We start from the raw sequence: 26368 nt of genomic DNA, 5'->3' as shown, positions 1-26368 counted from the left end.
TCCCAGGAGGCGCAAGCAATTTGGAAGTGGTTACTGGCAAGACATCTGACCATTAAGGCAGTTCACGTCCCGGGTGCCCTAAATGTTCAGGCGGACTTCCTCAGCAGAGAGTTTGTAGAGGCGCACGACTGAGTGCTCAACAACGACGTTGCTCATGGCATTTTCCAACACTGGGGTTTTCCAGACATAGACTTGTTCGCAGATGCAACAAACACCAAATGCCTCACCTACGCATCCAGGTTTCCCCAACCAGGTTCAAGCGGGAATGCGCTGCTGATAAGCTGGTCCCAGAACTTGCTCTATGCCTTTCCCCCACTGCCTCTCATTCCAGTGGTGATCACCAAATTCTACAAGACCAACTCCAGGATGATACTGATAGCTCCGGAGTGCCCGCGCCAGTGGTGGCACCCGGACCTTCTACAGCTTTCCGAAACTCCACCCCAGAGGTTACCTTGCCATCCGGACCTGCTGTCCATGAGCCAAGGGAGGGTATTCCATCCCTGCCTTCCTTCACTGCGGCTGACAGCATGGCTCCTGAAGTCTTGCAATATGGGCACTTAGACTTGCCAGATGACTGTATGGACATCCTCAAGGAAGCTAAAAGACCTTCCACTTCCTACGCTTTCAAATGGAAGCGTTTCTACATCTGGTGTTTGAATAATGGACATGACCCAGTCTCAGGACAGGAACAGGTCATACTGCCATATTTTTTATATCTGGCTAAGTCGGGGCTGCAGTTTTCCTCCATCAAGGTACACTTAGCAGCCATCACAGCGTACAGAAAATCTCCTACACAGGGTTCTTTCTTTAAGATGCCAGTGGTGAAGGATTTTTTAGAAGGATTAGAAAAGGTGTATCCACCAGTTTGAGCGCCTTCTCCTCCGTGGGAGCTCAATGTGGTCTTGAACAAACTGATGGGAACACCTTTTGAACCAATACATAAGTCTTCTTTGCAGCACTTACCTTGGAAATTGGCCTTCTTGGTCGCAATTACCTCTGTTTGTAGAGTAAATGAATTGCAAGCTCTGTGCTGTAAGGAACCCTACACAGTATTTCATGCAAATAGGGTGGTTCTTAGAACTCATCCTAGTTTTCTGCCTAAGGTGGTATCAGAGTTCCACATCAATCAGGGAATCACGTTATCCACTTTCTTTCCCAGTCCCTCTACGCCCCCTGAAAGGGCCTTACATTCTTTATACCTTAAGAGGGTGTTGAAGTTCTATTTAGATAAAACTAAAGATATCAGAAAAATGGACAGGTTATTTGTCATTTATGGTCCCATTAATAATGGCTTAGCAGCCTCTAAGCCAGGGGTCTCCAAACCGGTCCTGGAGGGCCGGATCCATGCCAGATTTTTAAAATAACTACATGTATCTCAATGGGGATATCCAAAAAGTCTGGCATGGATCCGGCCCTCCAGGACCGGTTTGGAGAACCCTGCTCTAAGCGGTCCATTTCAAGATGGATAGTTTCCTGTATTTCCTTGGCCTATCAGTTAGCTAATAAAGTTCTTCAAGGAAAGCCTAGAGCGCATTCAACCAGAGGAAAAGCCTCAACTACGGCTCTCCTCAGAAATGTTCCCATAGCAGAAATTTGCAAAGCAGCCACATGGCGATTTGTTCATACCTTTTCTCGCCATTACTGCTTAGATTCAGATACTCAGGCAGATGCTCAAGTAGGTCAAGCATCTCTGAGGAATCTGTTTGGTTGATTATTGGTACCTATTACTTTAAGATTGGTTTTATTGCTAGTGCTACATTGCTAGTCCACGAAGTGTGGGGTATGGACTTGCTATTCTATTCACTGCTTATGACTTTTGATGAGTATCCCCTGGAAGAGAAGGATAAGTTACTTACCTGTAATCTTGGTTCTCTTCCATACTCATCAACGTCATAAGCACCCCACCCGCCTCCCCGGTCTAGCAATGTTTAAAACTGGTTTTAGGTGGTATTTTATACGCCCTTACAAAAAGAACTGACCTAACTGTCACCTGTGGTGCAGGCTGGGAGCATAGGGCTCTCTGAGGTTCTTAAAGGCAAAGTACCTAGATTCTTGGAAGTCTTAAAGGCGAGGTGCCAGTTTTCATTTCTGTCTCAGGACAGTAATTCCTATGCAGCCTATGGGCCAAACTGCCTTCAAATACTTGTTTTTTCCCTTGTTCTGGAACATAAAGAAATTCTTGTATGTAGCCATTTGGGTGTATGGTCTCTATTACAAGTTTTCTTAAGTAATGTATTACTATGCAAGTGTGGCTGAGTTATTTTCTGGCTGTTTGTCCCTCTTTTAGTTTGGATTTTATACGGCTGCATAGTTATTTATTATATGTATATATATATATGTATATATATTGTTATAAGCTCCGGGGTCGGGCATATGGGCGGGGATAATTCACTGCTTATGACTTTGATGAGTATACCCCTGGAAGAGACCAGGATTACAGGTAGGTAACTTATCCATCTAGTGTAACCCCTTTCAGTGATGTTAAATTACCCTCGGTATGTGATGGTGTTGGAATCCGAGGTGTGTTCAAATCCTTATTCTTGGCTATTCCAAGACAGGAAGTCTGTTGCACAGTATCCTTTAGAAATAGCAGCTGCTGAGGAATGAGGCATGCTCTAAATAGCACTTCTGTCCCCTGGACTTGCCAGTCTTTAGAACCCCAGACTGATTTTTTGTCTATAGTGTCTTTCCATAAGTTGAGACCCTGTTCAGACAGTTGGGTAATGAAGGAAGCAGAGTAAATCTCTTTGGTGTTAGTCAGCATATTTTTCTGTGTGGATGTCGGTGCAACCCTATAGTAATATGAGGTTGGGTCTGAAACGTGAAACCCTGAAAAATATGAAAATCTTTGTGCAAACGTTTTCGAACTACTTTTCAGTGGTGTAGGGCAATGTTCCCATTGATGATATGTGAAAAACATTCCTAAGTTTACTGGATTTGTGTAAAAAATGATGACCATAATGTTGATAACAATACACTGTGTTAAAATCTGATGTGTCCTCTTGCTAGAAAATGTGACATATTGTTCCAAATCACACAGCATATTGTTCACAGTTTCAAAATCCCAATCATTTGAAAATGTACTGGAGGCAATGATATCATTTAAGGAAATGTGTTTAAAAATGAGGTGTTTTTAAAAGTTTGGTCAGACCAAATATATCATAGCCCACCTTGTCCCATAAAGTACCATCAGGTATAGGAACTGCTGTAATGTTCACTGATGGCAAGTCTCTTTATTCGTGATGTGTTGAAACATGAGGTTTCAGGATCAAGTTCACTTCAGATGCTGCAGAGCTTTGGCGCAGATAAATTCCATTAATAAGCAAGCAGAAAACAGTTACTAAGCCTATCCAGAAAAGAAAGAAAAGCATCCCGGTGCTTATCTAAAGTTCTAGCCAAGCTGACAGCAGGTAAGTCTTTTTAAGAAAAACGAAGAAGTCTTTGATTTGTTGTTGACAAGATGTTGGGGCTGGCGTTGTTTCAGGTTCACTCGGATCCAAGGAAAAGGTATCGAAGTCCATGAAATAGCCAGATGCATTTTGATCTATTTTGGGTCACTCTGCAGGTTTTGCTGAACTTCTGGATGGCTCTTGTTGACGCATATTTATGTAGAAATCATTGTTAGGTCAAATTGAAATTTGTCTTTCATTTTGATTTTGAATTTCTGTTTCAAGAGGCACGAGTTGTATGGCATTGTTGCACAGTCCATTATTCCATATAGGAGACTCTTCAAACGTGATGAGCCTTTCCATCTGAACTTCCTGTATAGTAGTGAGAGGAGGGAGTCGGCTACTCAGGAGCCCACTAGGCCTACTATTCAGTATCGGCCACATAGTGTGGTTTGATCAGATCAATGGAAATGAATTTCTTCTCTTTTTTTCCGGCAAGAGGTGGCAGAAGTACCGTACTTGTTCCTTCGACGGCCTGGACAAGTACAGGCTTTCTATAAGATGGCCCAAATTCTTTTTTGCCTCTATTTTTTCCCTGACCAGTTCCCCGACTTTAGGAATCCAGACAGGTCTTGCCATGACTGACTTGACTTCCACAGTGGCGGTCCACTTTACTTGCACATTGCTCTGTAGTGCCCTGGATTCATTCAAATCCGGTAAAACAGCCGAACATTTATTGATGTTAAAAGGTTTTTCATCCCCTACTGTGCCTTCACAATCGAGATCATATACCCACATTCTTGTCCCAAATAGGACCTCATAAGGAGTGACGCCCCCTAGAGAACTTCTTGCCATTTTTTTCAAGGTCCGCTGTACCCCATGTAAATGATTGACCCAACTGCCACCAGCGCTTAATACTCTAGCTGTTAATGATTGCTTTAAGTCTCAGCTTTTCCTCTGCACAACCACTTTTTTCTCGGGATGGTACGGAGAGGAGTATCGCAGTGCAACACCCAAACTTCCCATGGCTTCCTTGTAAGCCCTGGAGCTAAACGCGGGGACACAGTCAGAATGTAATGTGCCAACTACGAATGTCCCTATAAAAACTTGTAAATCTTTGATAACAGTTCGAGCGGCAGCAGAGCGCTGAGGCCATACCCATAGGAATCAATGGAAATGAATTTCTTCTCTTTTTTTCCGGCAAGAGGTGGCAGAAGTACAGTACTTGTTCCTTCGACGGCATGGGCAAGTACAGGCTTTCTATACGATGGCCCAAATTCTTTTTTGCCTCTATTTTTTCCCTGACCAGTTCCCCAACTTTAGGAATCCAGACAGGTCTTGCCATGACTGACTTGACTTCCACAATGGTGGTCCACTTTACTTGCACATTGCTCTGTAGTGCCCTGGATTCATTCAAATCCGGTAAAACAGCCGAACGTTTATTGATGTCAAAAGGTTTTTCATCCGCTACTGTGCCTTCACAATCGAGATCAGATACCCACATTCTCGTCCCAAATAGGACCTCATAAGGAGTGACACCCCCTAGAGAACTTCTTGCCATTTTTTCAACGTCCGCTGTACCCCATGTAAATGATTGACCCAACTGCCACCAGCGCTTAATACTCTAGCTGTTAATGATTGCTTTAAGTCTCAGCTTTTCCTCTCCACAACCGAGTTTTCCTCGTGATGGTACGGAGAGGAGTATCGCAGTGCAACACCCAAACTTCCCATGTCTTCCTTGTAAGCCCTGGAGCTAAACACGGGGACACAGTCAGAATGTAATGTGCCAACTACGTATGTCCCTATAAAAACTTGCAAATCTTTGATAACAGTTCAAGCGGCAGCAGAGCGCTTAGGCCATACCCATAGGAATCTTAAGCAGGAATCCACTGCAACCATGATGTACTTGTAAGCCCCATCAGATTGTAAGGGGCCGAAGTGATCCAAGTATACACACGCGAGTGGTCTGTCTGATATTAACAATGGTGTCTGCGCTGGACGTGTTATGGTGGAGCCCTTCATCTGTTGACAGATGTTGCACTGTAACACATAATCTTTGGTCTGCTTTGTTAACCAATAGTGTTGTTTCAGTAAAGAAACTGTAGCCGTAACTCCTGAGTTTACAGAACCCAACCCCTTGTGTGCAGCTAATATTAAGCCTAATCTGCAATCCATGTTTGGTATTACTCTATCCCCCACATGGGAATTGGAGCAAATGGAACATAATTTGCATATAACTTGTTGGAGTACTTGAGTGGAAAACCTTTTGGCAATGCCTTATTGTCTTTGTGTGAAGCAATGGCAGCTACCATTATCTGTCTGTCTATTCTCTTTTTTGAATGAGGGATTGCCTCTACGGATGCAGTTCGTACTGCCCCCTTTGCGGCTTCATCAGCCAATGAATTCCCTTCAATGTGAACGCCATCACGTTGATGACTCAGCGTGTGTATCACATGAGCTCTTGGTAGTTCGTTTTTCAACTCAGCTACCAGTTCCCTTAGCTTTTTGTGCTTAATTGTGCCACCTTTTGAGTCCTTAAACCCATTCGCACCACAGTAGTGAAGATATTCATTGTATGACTGTACACAGTAAAAAGAATCGCACATGATTAGAGTGGGGAAATCTCGAGCCATATTTTTCAGTGCCAGTAATAGAGCTTTTAATTCTACCAGCTGAGCCGTGCAGTCTCTTGGATGGAACTTTCCGTCCTGCATACGACCTATTACAATTGCACATGAAGTGCTGTATCATTGTTTACTTCCATTGGCTGGCTGAGCAGATCCGTCAGTGTAAATTATGTATGCATACTGACCTAGAGGCATTATTTCATTCGGGAGAGGATATTCTTGTTCATGTTGCAGAAATGTGTGTGTTTTTAGATTTGTGACGTATCTGTATTCTACGTTTGATGCAGTGAGAGAATTAGCCCATTATATCCATCTCGGATGTAAGGCTCTAGCATTTGGAACACATGCCTTTGTAGCAGCCTCTAAGGCCAGTACTGGAGTCACGACAATTATGAGTTTTCCCTGAGCCAGTGCTCTTTCTTTCACTACAGCAGTTTGTAATGCTGTCAGAATTTTTTCTATAGATGCAAAATGCATCTCAGCGTTCATATACAAGTGTGATTTGTAAGCTAGGGCTACTGTTTCGCCTCATTGAAGGTTAGGTAGGTATACCCAGATTGACCCGCTACCATGCGGATCATCAGATTGCGTATGTTTACGCGTGTCTGCAAGTGTTTTGATGCTATCATGTCAGCTTGTAGGGAACGAAGGATATCTGTGTCTTCCTGTGTCCAATGCCTAACTGAGAAATCAGGTCTTATTAGGTCATAGAAAGGTTTTACTCTTTTCTGCGTAATCCAAAATGTATGTTCTACCAAAATTCATGAATCCCAGTATAGATTGTACATTTTTCAAGGATTTTGGAGGTTGAAGCAGTGCGCGCTTTTCTAAAAAGTTGGCTGCCAAGCTTTTTCCTTCACTTGAAAGCTCATATCCCAAAAATAGGACATTGATGTGGGCTATTTTTGATTTTTTGAAGTTGAATTTGTAGCCCTCTGAGGCGAATCCCAAAATTATGGTGCTCACCCTGGTCAAGTGTTCCTCTAGGTCATCATGCGTTAAATAAATATCGTCTACATAGGACAATGCCTCCTCATTCAGGTTCTGAAGTAACTCAGTTACCCTGGCGGAAAACAACCCCGGGCTGTTCTTATACCCCTGGGGGAGTCAACAAAATTACATCTGGGACTCCAAGGCAGAGAATATTGTCAAATATCTGCTCTCAGGCGCTATATTTTGGCAGAAGAATCCATTTGAGATATCTAGTGTTGTTTTATATTTTTTCCACAAAATGTTATTCATCACTCCAGCACTGTGTGCGTTTTTGTACTGCAAAAGTTTTTGTGCACGAGTTTAGATGTCTATAGTCTAAAACTAGATGATATGAGGTGTCAGGATTATTCTTTGAAGAGGTGCAAGTTTCAAATACACCCTGGTATTCAAGTTGATCTAACATTTCCCTGACCAGTTTTTTCGCTTCCTGTTTTATTGGATACTGTCTCTGTGGAGCTGGAGTAGATTTTAATCTTATCAGGTGGTGGGTTGAATCTTCATCACACCCAACATGGTTGCAATATAGTGCAGGAGCCAGGGCCATCACACTCACTCCCCCGCGTATGTGTGTTTTAAGTATTGGGTAACAAGGTCAGAAAAAGCCAGCATAATTACTGTTTCTCCCTTTGGGCAATCCATAACAATAGTAGGCAGCAAATCTCTTTCAGCTAAAAGAATATCATAGCCAAAAGTCAGGTTCTCCCAAAAGAGACCTTTCATTTTTCTGGGCTTGTCCCCCTCCATTTGGAGTGTTATTTCATGTAATCTATGTGGGACACTTATCTTAGTATTAGGCGTTTCCACCTCAATATGTTCACTCAACTCCGGTGTCACCAGAAATTCCGTCAGTTTCTGGCGAACTATTGTTACTTCTGCTGCGCTGTCTAGCATCGTCAAAGCCCATTTCCTGTTCAGAATTCCGGGCATGTCTAGATTTGAGACTTGCTACTTTCTTTCTTTTTAATAGAGGTTTTGCTTTTGGCATTTCTTCATTTTTGGAAGCATAGTCTGAAGTGTGTATCTGGACTTTATATGCTCTTCTTGTCTGTGCTCTGACCGTCCTTCCCGCTTTTTGATGAACCATGAAAGGAACGAAAGGAACGTGTATCAGTGTCCTGATACCAGTCAGGTTTTCTAATGTTGTCCCTACTCCTAAGGTTATGCCTCCTTTCGGAGGGCTCCTGTTGAGGATGCCTACCTCTGGATTGAGATCTATTCTCTTTATTCTTTTGTTGTTTGTTATTATCCCATTTCTTCTTTGCAAGAAGCAGGTGTTTGCTTAAAGGTATCCTTTTCTGGACTATCCATCAGTTGAGGTTTTATTGCTCTAGCCTCCAATTTGTCTCTGCCCAATTCTGCATAATCAGTTTCAATTATTTTAGGTAATTCATATTCCTGTTGTAGAGGAGTGAATTCCCTCAGACAATGGCTTATTGCCACCGATGCTGCTTCCCCTTTAAGATTTGCTAATATTATAGCTGATACCTGGGCAAAATTACCTAGTAACGTAATCCCCAAGTTCAGAGCAGGTTCTGCTCCATACTCATTCTGTATTAGTCTTAATACATCTGGTATTACTGCTAATGACGGGATACCATGGGTCCTGGTATATATGGCAGTGAAAACTGTACCCCAAGAGGTACAATTCTCTATCTGGGGTGTTATTCCCATGGGCAAGCAAATTGTTAAGATTCTGTGTTTTCATGCAGGCGGGTGTTTGGAAATACCGCCTCTAGCTCTGTTATCTTTTGAGCCACTCAAAATGTCATTTTTTCATGTTTAGTGGGCATTTTACCCATTACCGCGTGGAATGTTTGTTGTGTCATTTTAGTTGTTGATGTTTGAGTCGGACCTGTTGGTGTAGTCATTGTTGGCTGAACTGTGAGTGTCCTCATCACGAACGGTGTCAAGTTTCTTTAAAGTTTTATTTGTTTTTTATGAAGTGTAAGTAAGTCTCCTCCTGGCATCGTTTCAATGTCAGGGTGTGGCGTATAGGCTGTTAGTACTGGCCATGTTTCTCCGTCTCTTCCGAGCGGACTGAGTCTTACTTTATTTCTTGTATGGGGTAGGGAGCCTTTAAACCAGTATAAATGCTCCTGGTAAGTGAGCAGAACTTTAATGTCCTCTTACGAACAATATTCGTTTGATGTGTTAAATAAGTACCCAACCAACGTGGGCACCATGTCATGTAGTTCTTATAAAACCTATATGGGATCTGCGCCTTCACTTTAGACCACATACTCTGTAGGACTGGTGTCAGACTGATTCTAAACACCCCCACCGTGTATGTTGGCCAGATTACCAGCTAGCTCACAGTGCCACTGGAAACTCCTCTTAACAGGGAGAGAATAGTTCTTAGCAACTATCAAACATGACAACCCTGATCCGTCAGGACCGTGGAAACAGTGTACTACTTTTCGGTCAGTCACTCGTGCTCACTTAGTCTCGGAGAGATACACAGAATAAACGGTATGGACATTTTCAATAAGCTTTTATTGAAGAGTCGTTATTCTGGTGCAAGCTAGGTGTGCTGAAACAACCATTAGTCAGTAAAAGATATAAATGATTAGAAGCACTAGGAAAGTAAAAGGACGGTAGATTTCTACCATTTTGCTATAACCATGAACAAAGGCAAGTATATAAAATACATGACAATAAAATGCGTACTCCTCCAATGCTACCCTAACTAGATGTACCTAAGTGTAACTAGTATTTATGTAGGTGTTAAGGCAAGAATTCCTCTAGGATAAAGTCAACCCCATTACCTTAAGTGAGAGACTGTGGGACCCCATCTTGGTCTCGAGTTGGACACCCCCAAGGGATGTTAGACCACTGAGAGCTGGAGTATCTGCATGCAGGAATCTCAGCGTCTCGCGTTAGTGTGTGTCAGAAGGGAATCCTTATCTCCTCTGTTTGTCGCAGCAAGATGTGATGTTTATATATCAAAAGGTCTCTCCGGAGTTCTACCTTGCTGTGCCACTTGTCGGACTTAGGATGACGTCGGGAATAAACTTTATACATAGATATTATACAGTAGATGGTAGTCCTGCTGAGTTTCCAAGAATCCTCATGCATAATGTATGAGCCCTTTACCAGGGAAAATCCAGCGTTCTGTGTGCAGTGTCTTATCTAGGTAAAAGGTCAGTCCCTAAGAACCGTTATGTATGTAATGTAGGGAAGAATATAGGTGAAGGGTTAGGATATTACCTGAACCTAAATTGTGGTACCTCTATGGAATATAACAGTACGGTTCCTACCAACCTAGTAGCGCTGTGCATCTGGACCAAGAAAACGTCATAATATAGAGACTACATCTTCTTATATAATCAGTAAATGTTGATTTAGTTGGCTAGCTCACAATACCACGTCTAGGGCTAGATGTAGGTAAATAGCATTTACCGATTCTAAAATACCGAATTTTACCGATTCGGTATTTTAGAATCGGTAAATGCTATGTAGCTAATAATTCGGTAAAAATTACCGAATCCTTAAGATCCGGTATTTACCGATTCGGTAATTGCCATTCATTCCTATGGGCCTGAATAGTGCTTGTGTGCACATGGGGCACACATACATGCCCTAAGGGCATGTATGTCTGCCACATGGCACTGGTGTAAATGCACAGATTTGCATTTACAGAGGTATTCATTATTTACCACCAACTAATGGTTGGTGGTAAATAAAGAATCCTTAAAGCACAGAAGCACTCTTCAAAGTGCTTCCTACATGTCATTTACCGATTCGCTAAATACCGAATCCTTAAATGATGATTCGGTAAATAACGAATCGGTAAATACCGATTCGTTATTTACCGAATCCTCCCCTACATCACAATTGGCTCAATACCGGTCGGTAAACCAGAAATTTACCAAATTTCGGGTTTATCGACGGGTAATGGGCCACCTACATCTGGCCCATAAACCCTTAACCTTACGTTGTAATACATTTTTTATTAACCTCAAACATGACTCCAAAAATCCCATGGAATTCCTGGAATCAGATATTGCATTATCAAAAGATTATTGAAAAGCTCTAATCCTAAACAAAACTAACTCTGGGTGGAGCTGGCATAGTGCCACTATGCAGAGTTCCATGGAGTTATGAAAAAACTCCATGTAACACCGCTGTGCCTCCCGCCTTCACAGAAGCAGGGCCCAAGACCTGGGCTCCGGCGGGCCCCAGGGTGCAGGAGCCTACATTCTGCGGCCAGCCGAGGGTCCATTTGCCTGGGACGGGCATAAAGAAATTCTTGTATGTTGCCATTTGGGTGTATGGCCTCTATTACAAGTTTTCCTAAGTAATGTATTACTATGCAAGTGTGGCTCAGTTATTTTCTGGCTGTTTGTCCCTCTTTTAGTTTGGATTTTATAGGGCTGCATAGTTATTTATTATATGTATATATATATGTATATATATCGTTATAAGCTCCGGGGTCGGGCATATGGTCGGGGATAATTCACTGCTTATGACTTTGATGAGTATACCCCTGGAAGAGACCAGGATTACAGGTAGGTAACTTATCCATCTAGTGTAACCCCTTTCAGTGATGTTAAATTACCCTCTGTATGTGATGGTGTTGGAATCCGAGGTGTGTTCAAATCCTTATTCTTGGCTATTCCAAGACAGGAAGTCTGTTGCACAGTATCCTTTAGAAATAGCAGCTGCTGAGGAATGAGGCATGCTCTAAATAGCACTTCTGTCCCCTGAACTTGCCAGTCTTTAGAACCCCAGACGGATTTTTAGTCTATAGTGTCTTTCCATAAGTTGAGACCCTGTTCAGACAGTTGGGTAATGAAGGAAGCAGAGTAAATCTCTTTGGTGTTAGTCAGCATATTTTTCTGTGTGGATGTCGGTGCAACCCTATAGTAATATGAGGTTGGGTCTGAAACGTGAAACCCTGAAAAATATGAAAATCTTTGTGTGAACGTTTTCAAACTACTTTTCAGTGGTGTAGGGCAATGTTCCCATTGATGATATGTGAAAAACATTCCTAAGTTTACTGGATTTGTGTAAAAAATTATGACCATAATGTTGATAACAATACACTGTGTTAAAATCTGATATGTCCTCTTGCTAGAAAATGTGGCAGATTGTTCCAACTCACACAGCATATTGTTCACAGTTTCAAAATTCCAATCATTTGAAAATGTACTGGAGGTAATGATATCATTTAAGGAAATGTGTTTAAAAATGAGGTGTTTTTAAAAGTTTGGTCAGACCAAATATATCATAGCCCACCTTGTCCCATAAAGTACCATCAGGTATAGGAACTGCTGTAATGTTCACTGATGGCAAGTCTCTTTATTCGTGATGTGCTGAAACATGAGGTTTCATGATCAAGTTCACTTCAGATGCTGCAGAGTTTTGGCGCAGATAAATTCCATTAACAAGCAAGCAGAAAACAGTTACTAAGCCTATCCAGAAAAGAAAGAAAAGTATCCTGGTGCTTATCTAAAGTTCTAGCCAAGCTGACAGCAGGTAAGTCTTTTTAAGAAAAACGAAGAAGTCTTTGATTTGTTGTTGACAAGATGTTGGGGCTGGCGTTGTTTCAGGTTCACTCGGATCCAAGGAAAAGGTATCGAAGTCCATGAAATAGCCAGATGCATTTTGATCTATTTTGGGTCACTCTGCAGGTTTTGCTGAACTTCTAGTTGGCTCTTGTTGACGCATAATTATGTAGAAATCATTGTTAGGTCAAATTGAAATTTGTCTTTCATTTTGATTTTGAATTTCTGTTTCAAGAGGCACGAGTTGTATGGCATTGTTGCACAGTCCATTATTCCGTATAGGAGACTCTTCAAACGTGATGAGCCTTTCCATCTGAACTTCCTGTATAGTAGTGAGAGGAGGGAGTCGGCTACTCAGGAGCCCACTAGGCCTACTATTCAGTATCGGCCACATAGTGTGGTTTGATCAGATCAATGGAAATGAATTTCTTCTCTTTTTTTCCGGCAAGAGGTGGCAGAAGTACCGTACTTGTTCCTTCGACGGCCTGGACAAGTACAGGCTTTCTATAAGATGGCCCAAATTCTTTTTTGCCTCTATTTTTTCCCTGACCAGTTCCCGACTTTAGGAATCCAGACAGGTCTTGCCATGACTGACTTCACTTCCACAGTGGCGGTCCACTTTACTTGCACATTGCTCTGTAGTGCCCTGGATTCATTCAAATCCGGTAAAACAGCCGAACGTTTATTGATGTCAAAAGGTTTTTCATCCGCTACTGTGCCTTCACAATCGAGATCAGATACCCACATTCTTGTCCCAAATAGGACCTCATAAGGAGTGACGCCCCCTAGAGAACTTCTTGCCATTTTTTTCAAGGTCCGCTGTACCCCATGTAAATGATTGACCCAACTGCCACCAGCGCTTAATACTCTAGCTGTTAATGATTGCTTTAAGTCTCAGCTTTTCCTCTGCACAACCAATTTTTCCTCGGGATGGTACGGAGAGGAGTATCGCAGTGCAATACCCAAACTTCCCATGGCTTCCTTGTAAGCCCTGGAGCTAAACGCGGGGACACAGTCAGAATGTAATGTGCCAACTTTGTATGTCCCTATAAAAACTTGTAAATCTTTGATAACAGTTCGAGCGGCAGCAGAGCGCTGAGGCCATACCCATAGGAATCAATTGAAATGAATTTCTTCTCTTTTTTTCCGGCAAGAGGTGGCAGAAGTACCGTACTTGTTCCTTCGACGGCCTGGACAAGTACAGGCTTTCTATAAGATGGCCCAAATTCTTTTTTGCCTCTATTTTTTCCCTGACCAGTTCCCGACTTTAGGAATCCAGACAGGTCTTGCCATGACTGACTTCACTTCCACAGTGGCGGTCCACTTTACTTGCACATTGCTCTGTAGTGCCCTGGATTCATTCAAATCCGGTAAAACAGCCGAACGTTTATTGATGTCAAAAGGTTTTTCATCCGCTACTGTGCCTTCACAATCGAGATCAGATACCCACATTCTTGTCCCAAATAGGACCTCATAAGGAGTGACGCCCCCTAGAGAACTTCTTGCCATTTTTTTCAAGGTCCGCTGTACCCCATGTAAATGATTGACCCAACTGCCACCAGCGCTTAATACTCTAGCTGTTAATGATTGCTTTAAGTCTCAGCTTTTCCTCTGCACAACCAATTTTTCCTCGGGATGGTACGGAGAGGAGTATCGCAGTGCAATACCCAAACTTCCCATGGCTTCCTTGTAAGCCCTGGACCTAAACGCGGGGACACAGTCAGAATGTAATGTGCCAACTTTGTATGTCCCTATAAAAACTTGTAAATCTTTGATAACAGTTCGAGCGGCAGCAGAGCGCTGAGGCCATACCCATAGGAATCAATTGAAATGAATTTCTTCTCTTTTTTTCCGGCAAGAGGTGGCAGAAGTACAGTACTTGTTCCTTCGACGGCCTGGGCAAGTACAGGCTTTCTATACGATGGCCCAAATTCTTTTTTGCCTCTATTTTTTCCCTGACCAGTTCCCCAACTTTAGGAATCCAGACAGGTCTTGCCATGACTGACTTGACTTCCACAGTGGTGGTCCACTTTACTTGCACATTGCTCTGTAGTGCCCTGGATTCATTCAAATCCGGTAAAACAGCCGAACGTTTATTGATGTCAAAAGGTTTTTCATCCGCTACTGTGCCTTCACAATCGAGATCAGATACCCACATTCTCGTCCCAAATAGGACCTCATAAGGAGTGACACCCCCTAGAGAACTTCTTGCCATTTTTTTCAACGTCCGCTGTACCCCATGTAAATGATTGACCCAACTGCCACCAGCGCTTAATACTCTAGCTGTTAATGATTGCTTTAAGTCTCAGCTTTTCCTCTCCACAACCGAGTTTTCCTCATGATGGTACGGAGAGGAGTATCACAGTGCAACACCCAAACTTCCCATGTCTTCCTTGTAAGCCCTGGAGCTAAACACGGGGACACAGTCAGAATGTAATGTGCCAACTACGTATGTCCCTATAAAAACTTGCAAATCTTTGATAACAGTTCGAGCGGCAGCAGAGCGCTGAGGCCATACCCATAGGAATCTTGAGCAGGAATCCACTGCAACCATGATGTACGTGTAAGCCCCATCAGATTGTAAGGGGCCGCAGTGATCCAAGTATACACACGTGAGTGGTCTGTCTGATATTAACAATGGTGTCTGCGCTGGACGTGTTATGGTGGAGCCCTTCATCTGTTGACAGATGTTGCACTTTAACACATAATCTTTGGTCTGCTTTGTTAACCAATAGTGTTGTTTCAGTAAAGAAACTGTAGCCGTAACTCCTGAGTTTACAGAACCCAACCCCTTGTCTGCAGCTAATATTAAGCCTAATCTGCAATCCATGTTTGGTATTACTCTATCCCCCACATGGGAATTGGAGCAAATGGAACGTTATTTGCATATAACTTGTAGGAGTACTTGAGTGGAAAACCTTTTGGCAATGCCTTATTGTCTTTGTGTGAAGCAATAGCAGCTACCATTATCTGTCTGTCTATTCTCTTTTTTGAACGAGGGATTGCCTCTACGGATGCAGTTCGTACTGCCCCCTTTGCGGCTTCATCAGCCAATGAATTCCCTTCAATGTGAACGCCATCACGTTGATGACTCAGCGTGTGTATCACATGAGCTCTTGGTAGTTCGTTTTTCAACTCAGCTACCAGTTCCCTTAGCTTTTTGTGCTTAATTGTGCCACCTTTTGAGTCCTTAAACCCATTCGCACCACAGTAGTGAAGATATTCATTGTATGACTGTACACAGTAAAAAGAATCGCACATGATTAGAGTGGGGAAATCTCGATCCATATTTTTCAGTGCCAGTAATAGAGCTTTTAATTCTACCAGCTGAGCCGTGCAGTCTCTTGGATGGAACTTTCCGTCCTGCATACGACCTATTACAATTGCACATGAAGTGCTGTATCATTGTTTACTTCCATTGGCCGGCTGAGCAGATCCGTCAGTGTAAATTATGTATGTATACTGACCTAGAGGCATTATTTCATTCAGGAGAGGATATTCTTGTTCATGTTGCAGAAATGTGTGTGTTTTTAGATTTGTGACGTATCTGTATTCGACGTCTGATGCAGTGAGAGAATTAGCCCATTATATCCATCTCGGATGTAAGGCTCTAGCATTTGGAACACATGCCTTTGTAGCAGCCTCTAAGGCCAGTACTGGAGTCACGACAATTATGAGTTTTCCCTGAGCCAGTGCTCTTTCTTTCACTACAGCAGTTTGTAATGCTGTCAGAATTTTTTCTATAGATGCAAAATGCATCTCAGCGTTCGTATACAAGTGTGATTTGTAAGCTAGGGCTACTGTTTCGCCTCATTGAAGGTTAGGTAGGTATACCCAGATTGACCCGCTACCATGCGGATCATCAGATTGCGTATGTTTACGCGTGTCTGCAAGTGTTTTGATGCTATCATGTCAGCTTGTAGAGAACGAAGGATATCTGTGTCTTCCTGTGTCCATTGCCTAACTGAGAAATCAGGTCTTATTAGGTCATAGAAAGGTTTTACTCTTTTCTGCGTAATCCAAAATGTATGTTCTACCAAAATTCATGAATCCCAGTATAGATTGTACATTTTTCAAGGATTTTGGAGGTTGAAGCAGTGCGCACTTTTCTAAAAAGTTGGCTGCCAAGCTTTTTCCTTCACTTGAAAGCTCATATCCCAAAAATAGGACATTGATGTGGGCTATTTTTGATTTTTTGAAGTTGAATTTGTAGCCCTCTGAGGCGAATCCCAAAATTATGGTGCTCACCCTGGTCAAGTGTTCCTCTAGGTCATCATGCGTTAAATAAATATCGTCTACATAGGACAATGCCTCCTCATTCAGGTTCTGAAGTAACTCAGTTACCCTGGCGGAAAACAACCCCGGGCTGTTCTTATACCCCTGGGGGAGTCAACAAAATTACATCTGGGACTCCAAGGCTGAGAATGTTGTCAAATATCTGCTCTCAGGCGCTATATTTTGGCAGAAGAATCATCCATTTGAGATATCTAGTGTTGTTTTATATTTTTTCCACAAAATGTTATTCATCACTCCAGCACTGTGTGCGTTTTGTACTGCAAAAGTTTTTGTGCACGAGTTTAGATGTCTATAGTCTAAAACTAGATGATATGAGGTGTCAGGATTATTCTTTGAAGAGGTGCAAGTTTCAAATACACCCTGGTATTCAAGTTGATCTAACATTTCCCTGACCAGTTTTTTCGCTTCCTGTTTTATTGGATACTGTCTCGGTGGAGCTGGAGTAGATTTTAATTTTATCACGTGGTGGGTTGAATCTTCATCACACCCAACATGGTTGCAATATAGTGCAGGAGCCAGGGCCATCACACCCACTCCCCCGCGTATGTGTGTTTAAGTATTGGGTAACAAGGTCAGAAAAAGCCAGCATAATTACTGTTTCTCTCTTTGGGCAATCCATAACAATAGTAGGCAGCCAATCTCTTTCAGCTAAAAGAATATCATAGCCAAAAGTCAGGTTCTCCCAAAAGAGACCTTTAATTTTTCTGGGCTTGTCCCCCTCCATTTGGAGTGTTATTTCATGTAATCTATGTGGGACACTTATCTTAGTATTAGGCGTTTCCACCTCAATATGTTCACTCAACTCCGGTGTCACCAGAAATTCCGTCAGTTTCTGGCGAACTATTGTTACTTCTGCTGCGCTGTCTAGCATCGTCAGAGCCCATTTCCTGTTCAGAATTCCGGGCATGTCTAGATTTGAGACTTGCTACTTTCTTTCTTTTTAATAGAGGTTTTGCTTTTGGCATTTCTTCATTTTTGGAAGCATAGTCTGAAGTGTGTATCTGGACTTTATATGCTCTTCTTGTCTGTGCTCTGACCGTCCTTCCCGCTTTTTGATGAACCATGAAAGGAACGTGTATCAGTGTCCTGATACCAGTCAGGTTTTCTAATGTTGTCCCTACTCCTAAGGTTATGCCTCCTTTCGGAGGGCTCCTGTTGAGGATGCCTACCTCTGGATTGAGATCTATTCTCTTTATTCTTTTGTTGTTTGTTATTATCCCATTTCTTCTTTGCAAGAAGCAGGTGTTTGCTTAAAGGTATCCTTTTCGGGACTACCCATCAGTTGAGGTTTTATTGCTCTAGCCTCCAATTTGTCTCTGCCCAATTCTGCATAATCAGTTTCAATTATTTTAGGTAATTCATATTCCTGTTGTAGAGGAGTGAATGCCCTCAGACAATGGCTTATTGCCACCGATGCTGCTTCCCCTTTAAGATTTGCTAATATTATAGCTGATACCTGGGCAAAATTACCTAGTAACTTCATCCCCAAGTTCAGAGCAGGTTCTGCTCCATACTTGTTCTGTATTAGTCTTAATACATCTGGTATTACTGCTAATGACGGCATACCATGAGTCCTGGTATATATGGCAGTGAAAACTGTACCCCAAGAGGTACAATTCTCTATCTGGGGTGTTATTCCCATGGGCAAGCAAATTGTTAAGATTCTGTGTTTTTCATGCAGGCGGGTGTTTGGAAATACCGCCTCTAGCTCTGTTATTTTTTGAGCCACCCAAAATGTCATTTTTTCATGTTTAGTGGGCATTTTACCCATTACCGCGTGGAATGTTTGTGGTGTCATTTTAGTTGTTGATGTTTGAGTCGGACCTGTTGGTGTAGTCATTGTTGGCTGAACTGTGAGTGTCCTCATCACGAACGGTGTCAAGTTTCTTTAAAGTTTTTTTTTTTTTTATGAAGTGTAAGTAAGTCTCCTCCTGGCATCGTTTCAATGTCAGGATGTGGCGTATAGGCTGTTAGTACTGGCCATGTTTCTCCTTTTCTTCCGAGCGGACTGAGTCTTACTTTATTTCTTGTATGGGGTAGGGAGCCTTTAAACCAGTATAAATGCTCCTGGTAAGTGAGCAGAACTTCAATGTCCTCTTACGAACAATATTCGTTTGATGTGGCATCTTCTGTGTAGTAATGAAATGTCTTTGTTCATGCATTTGCCTGTGGGAATGTAACCCATTTATAGAATACCTCTGTTCTAAATGATTTGTGTGCCTCAATCACGAAGGTTACTGGCCCACCCCTAGCTGTTAAACCATATGATGCTTGTTTTAGGGTAATGGCATGTCTAACATTTTCTGTAATTTGTATTGCATCCCATCTTCTTCTTCGGCTGAAAGATTTGGCTCATGTACAGGGTTATCCGCTTGCTCAGTCATTGTTTAAGTAAGAATAGTTTTCCAAGGGAAGCAAGATAAGTTGTTATGCACAAAATAGGAACAATGTGTCCTTCAAGCTTGATTAACCACAGCCAATATATAGGAATTTGCCTACTCACCTGCGGCGGTTTTTGTACCATTCCCCTCCAGATGGCACTGGGGAAATGTGAGTAGGGGTCTCTGAGAATAGCACAACTGAACTACTCAGATTTGACTGTTAAATAAGTACCCAACCAACGTGGGCACCATGTCATGTAGTTCCTATAAAACCTATATGGGATCTGCGCCTTCACTTTAGACAACATACTCTGTAGGACTGGTGTCAGACTGATTCTAAACACCCCCACCGTGTATGTTGGCCAGATTACCAGCTAGCTCACAGTGCCACTGGAAACTCCTCTTATCAGGGATAGAATAGTTCTTAGCAACTATCAAACATGACAACCCTGATCCGTCAGGACCGTGGAAACAGTGTACTACTTTTCGGTCAGTCACTCATGCTCACTTAGTCTCGGAGAGATACACAGAATAAGCGGTATGGACATTTTCAATAAGCTTTTATTGAACAGTCGTTATTCTGGTGCAAGCTAGGTGTGCTGAAACAACCATTAGTCAGTAAAAGATATAAATGATTAGAAGCACTAGGAAAGTAAAAGGACGGTAGATTTCTACCATTTTGCTATAACCATGAACAAAGGCAAGTATATAAAATACATGACACTAAAATGCGTACTCCTCCAATGCTACCCTAACTAGATGTACCTAAGTGTAACTAGTATTTATGTAGGTGTTAAGGCAAGAATTCCTCTAGGATAAAGTCAACCCCATTACCTTAAGTGAGAGACTGTGGGACCCCATCTTGGTCTCGAGTTAGACACCCCCAAGGGAAGTTAGACCACTGAGAGCTGGAGTATCTGCATGCAGGAATCTCAGCGTCTCGCGTTAGTGTGTGTCAGAAGGGAATCCTTATCTCCTCTGTTTGTCGCAGCAAGATGTGATGTTTATATATCCAAAGGTCTCTCCGGGGTTCTACCTTGCTGTGCCACTTGTCGGACTTAGGATGACGTCGGGAATAAACTTTATACATAGATATTATACAGGAGATGGTAGTCCTGCTGAGTTTCCAAGAATCCTCATGCATAATGTATGAGCCCTTTACCAGGGAAAATCCAGCGTTCTGTGTGCAGTGTCTTATCTAGGTAAAAGGTCAGTCCCTAAGAACCGTTATGTATGTAATGTAGGGAAGAATATAGGTGAAGGGTTAGGATATTACCTGAACCTAAATTGTGGTACCTCTATGGAATATAACAGTACGGTTCCTACCAACCTAGTAGGGCTGTGCATCTGGACCAAGAAAACGTCATAATATAGAGACTACATCTTCTTATATAATCAGTAAATGTTGATTTAGTTGGCTAGCTCACAATACCACGTCTAGGGCTAGATGTAGGTAAATAGCATTTACCGATTCTAAAATACCGAATTTTACCGATTCGGTATTTTAGAATCGGTAAATGCTATGTAGCTAATAATTCGGTAAAAATGACCGAATCCTTAAGATCCGGTATTTACCGATTCGGTAATTGCCATTCATTCCTATGGGCCTGAATACTGCTTGTGTGCACATGGGGCACACATACATATGTCTGCCACATGGCACTGGTGTAAATGCACATATTTGCATTTACAGAGGTATTCGTTATTTACTACCAACTAATGGTTGGTGGTAAATAAAGAACCCTTAAAGCACAGAAGCACTCTTCAAAGTGCTTCCTACATGTCATTTACCGATTCGCTAAATACCGAATCCTTAAATGATGATTCGGTAAATAACGAATCGGTAAATACCGATTCGTTATTTACCGAATCCTCCCCTACATCACAATTGGCTCAATACCGGTCGGTAAACCAGAAATTTACCAAATTTCGGGTTTATCGACGGGTAATGGGCCACCTACATCTGGCCCATAAACCCTTAACCTTACGTTGTAATACATTTTTTATTAACCTCAAACATGACTCCAAAATTCCCATGGAATTCCTGGAATCAGATATTGCATTATCAAAAGATTATTGAAAAGCTCTAATCCTAAACAAAACTAACTCTGGGTGGAGCTTGCATAGTGCCACTATGCAGAGTTCCATGGAGTTATGAAAAAACTCCGTGTAACACCGCTGTGCCTCCCGCCTTCACAGAAGCAGGGCCCAAGGCCTGGGCTCCGGCGAGCCCCAGGGTGCAGGAGCCTACATTCTGCGGCCAGCCGAGGGTCCATTTGCCTGGGGCGGGGATCTCTTGTGCCCGGGCAAGCTCCCAAATTCCCCCGGCCTGGCTTGGTTGAGAAGCAGGGACTGGAGCCTGGGATTTTGGGCAGGGCCTAGGGTGCGGGAGCCCCAGTCCTGCGTCCTGCCGAAGGTCCATGTGCCCGGTACGGGGGTCCATCGGGTCAGGGCAGGCCTCCCTCGCTTCGCCTGCGTGTCAAGGTGCCTGCGGGCCCCGGGTCAGAGTTCCGTTTGGGGTCCACCCTCGCAGCCCCGTGCCCGAGACCCAGCTAAGGACTCTAATTGGCCCATGGGAACGAGAGCCCTCCAAGGGAAGGCTGTAGCCCTTCCTTTAAGGCCCAGGGAGGGCTGATGAGCGTCCTTTGGGTCCGGCCATCTGGTTGCGCCATTTCTCTCGTGGCCATCTGGTTGTGCGCAATGCTTTTCAGTGGGGCAACCAGATGGCCGGGCTGCTCTGGAAGTCCCAATGGGGGCTTGTTTGCCTACCCGAGTACCCCAGGTCGGAGATCCGTTGGAGACCCCCATGCGCAGCCCTGGGCCAGAGACCCAGCCGGGGTCTCCGAGTCCCCGGGACGCAGAGCCCCCAAGCCCTTCAATGAGCAGGCGGGAGCCCTCCCACGAAGGCTTGGGGTGGGCAGATTGGCATCCTTTGGGCCTGGCCATCTGGTTGTGTCTTTCTCCTCGGCCATCTGGTCTCGCACAATGCTTTCCAATGGAGCAACCAGAAGGCCGGGCTGCCCTGGAGGTCCCGATGAGGGCTCGCTTGCCTCCTTGACCCCAAACAGGGCTCCTGGAGGCGTGACTGCGCCTTTGGTTCCCTCTCTCCCCGGATTGCTAGGGACAGGGTACGCTGGAACCACTCGAGGGCTGGGGGCTGTCAGCCAAAAACCAGATGGGCTAGAGCTGGGTAAAAACCTCCCCCCCGTCCAGGGCTCCGTCCTCTGACCCATTGCGTGGCATAGTGCCCGGGATGGGCTCCATCGGACCCGGGCGGTCCTCCTTTGGGCGTCTGGGCCCGAGAGCTCTGGCCAGTCGCTCCTTACCTTGGGCTCCGGATTCCACTCCACCATGGACCCAGGGCCCATCAGGGGTTCCCCAACTCAGCTTGGGTTCAGGAGCTCCGGCAGGGGCCCTAGTTGGTCCTGAGGTGGAGGGTGCCCTCCCCACCACGGGTTCCGTCCTTGGACCTGCCGCGTGGCTGGGCACCTGGGTTGTGGGCCTTGGGGAGGCCTCCCCTGGGCATGCCGGCCCTGGACCTCCGGCCGTGCCTAGGGGACCAGGCTTTGTCCCCCTGCTCCACCATGGACATCCCTCCTGCTTCGCCCGCCTGTCAAGGTGCCTGTGGCACCCTGGGTCGGAGGTCTGTCGGGGACTCCCGTCCGCAGGCCCGGTGCCCGAGGCTCAGCCTGGGTCTCCGAGCCTCCAGGACACAGAGCCCTCGAGCCCTCCAAAGGGCAGGGGGGAGCCCTCCCGCGAAGGCTTGGGTGGGCTGATTGGTGTCCTTCGGGCCTGGCCATCTGCCCGCGCCTTTCTCCTCAGCCTTCTGGCCGCGCGCAATGCTTTCCAAAGGGGCGACCAGATGTCCGGGCTGCACTGGAAGTCCCGACGGGGACTCGTTTGCCTACCCGATCACAGCCAGGGCTCCAGGAGGTCAGGCGCATCTGCTACTTGGGTCCCCTCACTCTTGTGGTGCGCATGGGTTACCAGAAAGGGGGGGTACCCTTCCTCCGTATTACTAGCGCAGGGTACTCCGGAACCCCTCTCGGCCTAGCGGTCCTCAGCCGGCAGCCAAATGGGCCAGGACGTCACCCCCCAGTCCGGTGCTCCGTCCCCAGCCCAACGTGTGGCGTTTTGCCTGGGATGGGAGCCCGCGGGCCCAGGGAGGCTTCACCTGTGCCTTGGAGTCCCGACGGGGTCCAGGGGCCCTAGGCTCAGTTTCCTGGTCTGCCGCTCCGCCAGGGGCCTGAGACAGGGTTCCGCCAGGCCTGGGAAGCCTGCCCCTGCTTGGCTGTGTACAAGAGCTCTGAAGGGCACCTTCCCCACCCCGGGCTCCATCCTCGGCTTGGCCTCTGGGCATGGGAGCCCCGACAGGGTCCGGGCCCCGGGGAGGGCACTCCCGCCCTGGGCTCTGTCTCCCGGTTTAGCGCTCTGCCAGGGGCTCGGGACACGGTTCCATAGTGCCCATTGGGCCTGGGAGCCCCAGCTTTGGACGAGGGGCCCGCGGGGCCCAGGTGATCCAGTCCTGGGCCCTGAACCCCGGTCTGCCACTCTGCCAAAGGCCCAAGATGGGGTTCTGTCGTGCTTGGGGAGCCTCCCCCTGATTGGCTGGATTCAAGAGCTCCAGCCTGGGCTCCAGGGGAGGGCCGCCTGCCCGCCCCGGGCTCTGTCCTTGGGACTGCCACATGGCAGGGTGCCGGGACGGGGTCCCACAGGTCCAGGAAGGTTTCCCCTGCACCTCTGGGCCCGGTAGCCCCGGCTGGGTCCAGAGGCCCTGTCTCGGGTGCTCCAGCCCTGGGCCCAGTCCCCCGGCCTGCCTCTCTGCCAAAGTCCTGAGACGTGGTTTTGTTATGCCCGGGGAGCCTCCCCCTGCTTGGCTGGGGTTCCGTCCGTGGCCCCTGAGGGCCCTGGGAGGGTGCCTCCCCATCCCGGGCTCTGTTCTCGGGCCTGCCGTGTGACAGGGAGCCAGGGACAGGGTCCCGTGGACCTGGGGAGCTCACCCTGCACCTCTAGGCCCCTGTGAGCCCCGATGGGGTCCAAGTGCCCCGCCTGGACCCGGGACAGTCCCTCCCACCCTGGGCCCTGTCCTCCGTCCTGCCGCACCACAAAGGGCCTTGGACGGGGGTTCGTCGGTCCCATGCAGACATCCTTCACTTTGCTTGCTTGTCAAGGTGTCTGCGGGCCTGGGGACCTTCGGACCCACATGCCCCGGCACCCGCTCACCCTTTCATTAGGGTACAGAGCGACCAGATGGCCACCCTTTGAGCCCTCCCACCCAGGCAGGTGGGCTCTCTCCCCAGCCGGCTCCAGTGAGGGGATGTGCGAAGTTGTCGGTCACGGGATGGTGCAGGCGGCTGAACCCACCCTGTCAGCAGGTGCGGCTACCTGGTTGATCCTGGCAGTAGCACGGCTGGTACAGTGAAACTGCGAATGGCTCAATAAATCAGTTATGGTTCCTTTGTTCGCACCATCTGTTACTTGGATAACTGTGGTAATTCTAGAGCTTATACATGCCGACAAGCACTGACCTCCCGGGATGCGTGCATTTATCAGACCAAGACCAATCCAAGCTCGCCCGCCGCTTTGGTGACTCTTGATTAAGCATGGGCGTAAAATCCGTTCCGCTCGGGGATTTTGCGGATTTTCGGCAAATTCGCAATCCGCGAACTCTCGCGAACTTGCCGAAAATTCGTAAAATCCGTGCGAAGCGGATTTTTTGCTTGGTCGCACTTGCCAACTAGAATACTATACAATTTCGCGGGAGTAAACACTTGCGAACACGTAGATGCGGCGGGCAGCGACAATCTCGCAATTGCGAGATTGCAAAATTTGCAATTTCGCACAAGAAATCCACCAGCAGGCAGCATAAACCTTGAAAATTATGATTTTTATCAGAATAACTCCTCAGGTTGACATTTGCCTGCACTTTTTCTTTGCAAGGAGTCCATTTTGGGGGGGATGGGAGGAAGGAAGGAAGTGCCCCACAGTCTCCAACTTCCTGTTCCTGTCCAGCAGGCTCCTCCCAGTGCTTTCTTCATGTGCTGGTCACTTTGATTTGGATCTTGACCTGGAAGGGTTACTTTTTGTGGATGCTGCTGGATATTTGGATTTTTGCAAAACTGAAAGCACTCAGCAGGTGCAAAAGTTCAATCTTATCATTAGTAACCTTTCCCTGTAGTGCTTCCTGCTCTGACCCTCACAGCAGGCTCAGAGAATAGCTACAAGTATACAACAAAGGTCCTGTTAAAAAAATTACACTGCAACAGAAAGCAATTACAGACAAAACTGAAAGCACTCAGCAGGTGCAAAAGTTCAATCTTATCATTAGTAACCATTCCCTGTAGTGCTTCCTGAGGGGCCCCTTCAGAGTTCAGTTGCCTACTTGCAACTATTCTATGACCCTGCTCTGACCCTCACAGCAGGCTCAGAGAATAGCTACAAGTAGGCCACAAAGGTCCTGTGAAAAAAATTGCACTGCAACAGAAAGCAAATTACAGATAAGGAAGCAGGTGCCAGCCAGACTGGAAGTTTAAATTCAGTGACACATTAATCAACCCCAAATTAATTCATGTCAGTTGAAGCAGGGCAGGTGTGCTTGCTTTTTTTCACCCCCATAATCTACAGTGATAAACCAACCAGAGGGTGGCAGTGATGTACCAGAGGGTGGCATGGGTGTACCAGAGGGTGGCAGTGGTGAAACAGAGGGTGCTGTGAACCTGTGATGATGAACCAGACGTAGAAACAACATAGTCGCGGCCGTTGCGAGCCGACAAGTAAGTTCGCAATTGCGAACTGGTACACAACCCTCGCGAACTGGCAGAAACCCTTGCGAACACAAAAAAAAAAATCAGCAAATTCGCGAGAGTTCGTGGATTTTGCGGATTGCGAATCCGTAAATACGCAAGTTCGCGGATTGCCAATTCGCAAAATCCGCCCATGCTTACTCTTGATAAACTCGGGCCGATCGCATGTCCTCGTGACAGCGACAGTACATTCGGATGTCTACCCTATCAAATTTCAATGGTACTTTCTGTGCCTACCATGCTGACCACGGGTAATGGGGAATCAGGGTTCGATTCTGGAGAGGAAGTCTGAGAAACGGATACCACTCCCGACTCGGGGAGTTAGTGACGAAAAATAACAATACAGGATTCTTTTGAGTCCCTCTAATTGGA

General features: G+C 45.6%; 1 protein-coding gene across 3 annotated transcripts in view; it reads left to right on the top strand.

Annotated features, from left to right (window-relative positions):
- LOC144819324 (uncharacterized) overlaps nucleotides 1-26368 on the top strand; it is a 1068202-nt gene that overhangs the window by 340629 nt on the left and 701205 nt on the right. The window lies entirely within an intron of this gene.

Source organism: Lissotriton helveticus, chromosome 2_1 (genome assembly GCF_964261635.1).
Source record: "Lissotriton helveticus chromosome 2_1, aLisHel1.1, whole genome shotgun sequence".
Classification (NCBI taxonomy): Eukaryota; Metazoa; Chordata; class Amphibia; order Caudata; family Salamandridae; genus Lissotriton; species Lissotriton helveticus.
Note: the sequence above shows the minus strand (reverse complement) of the source record. Positions and strands in the feature narration are given on the sequence as shown.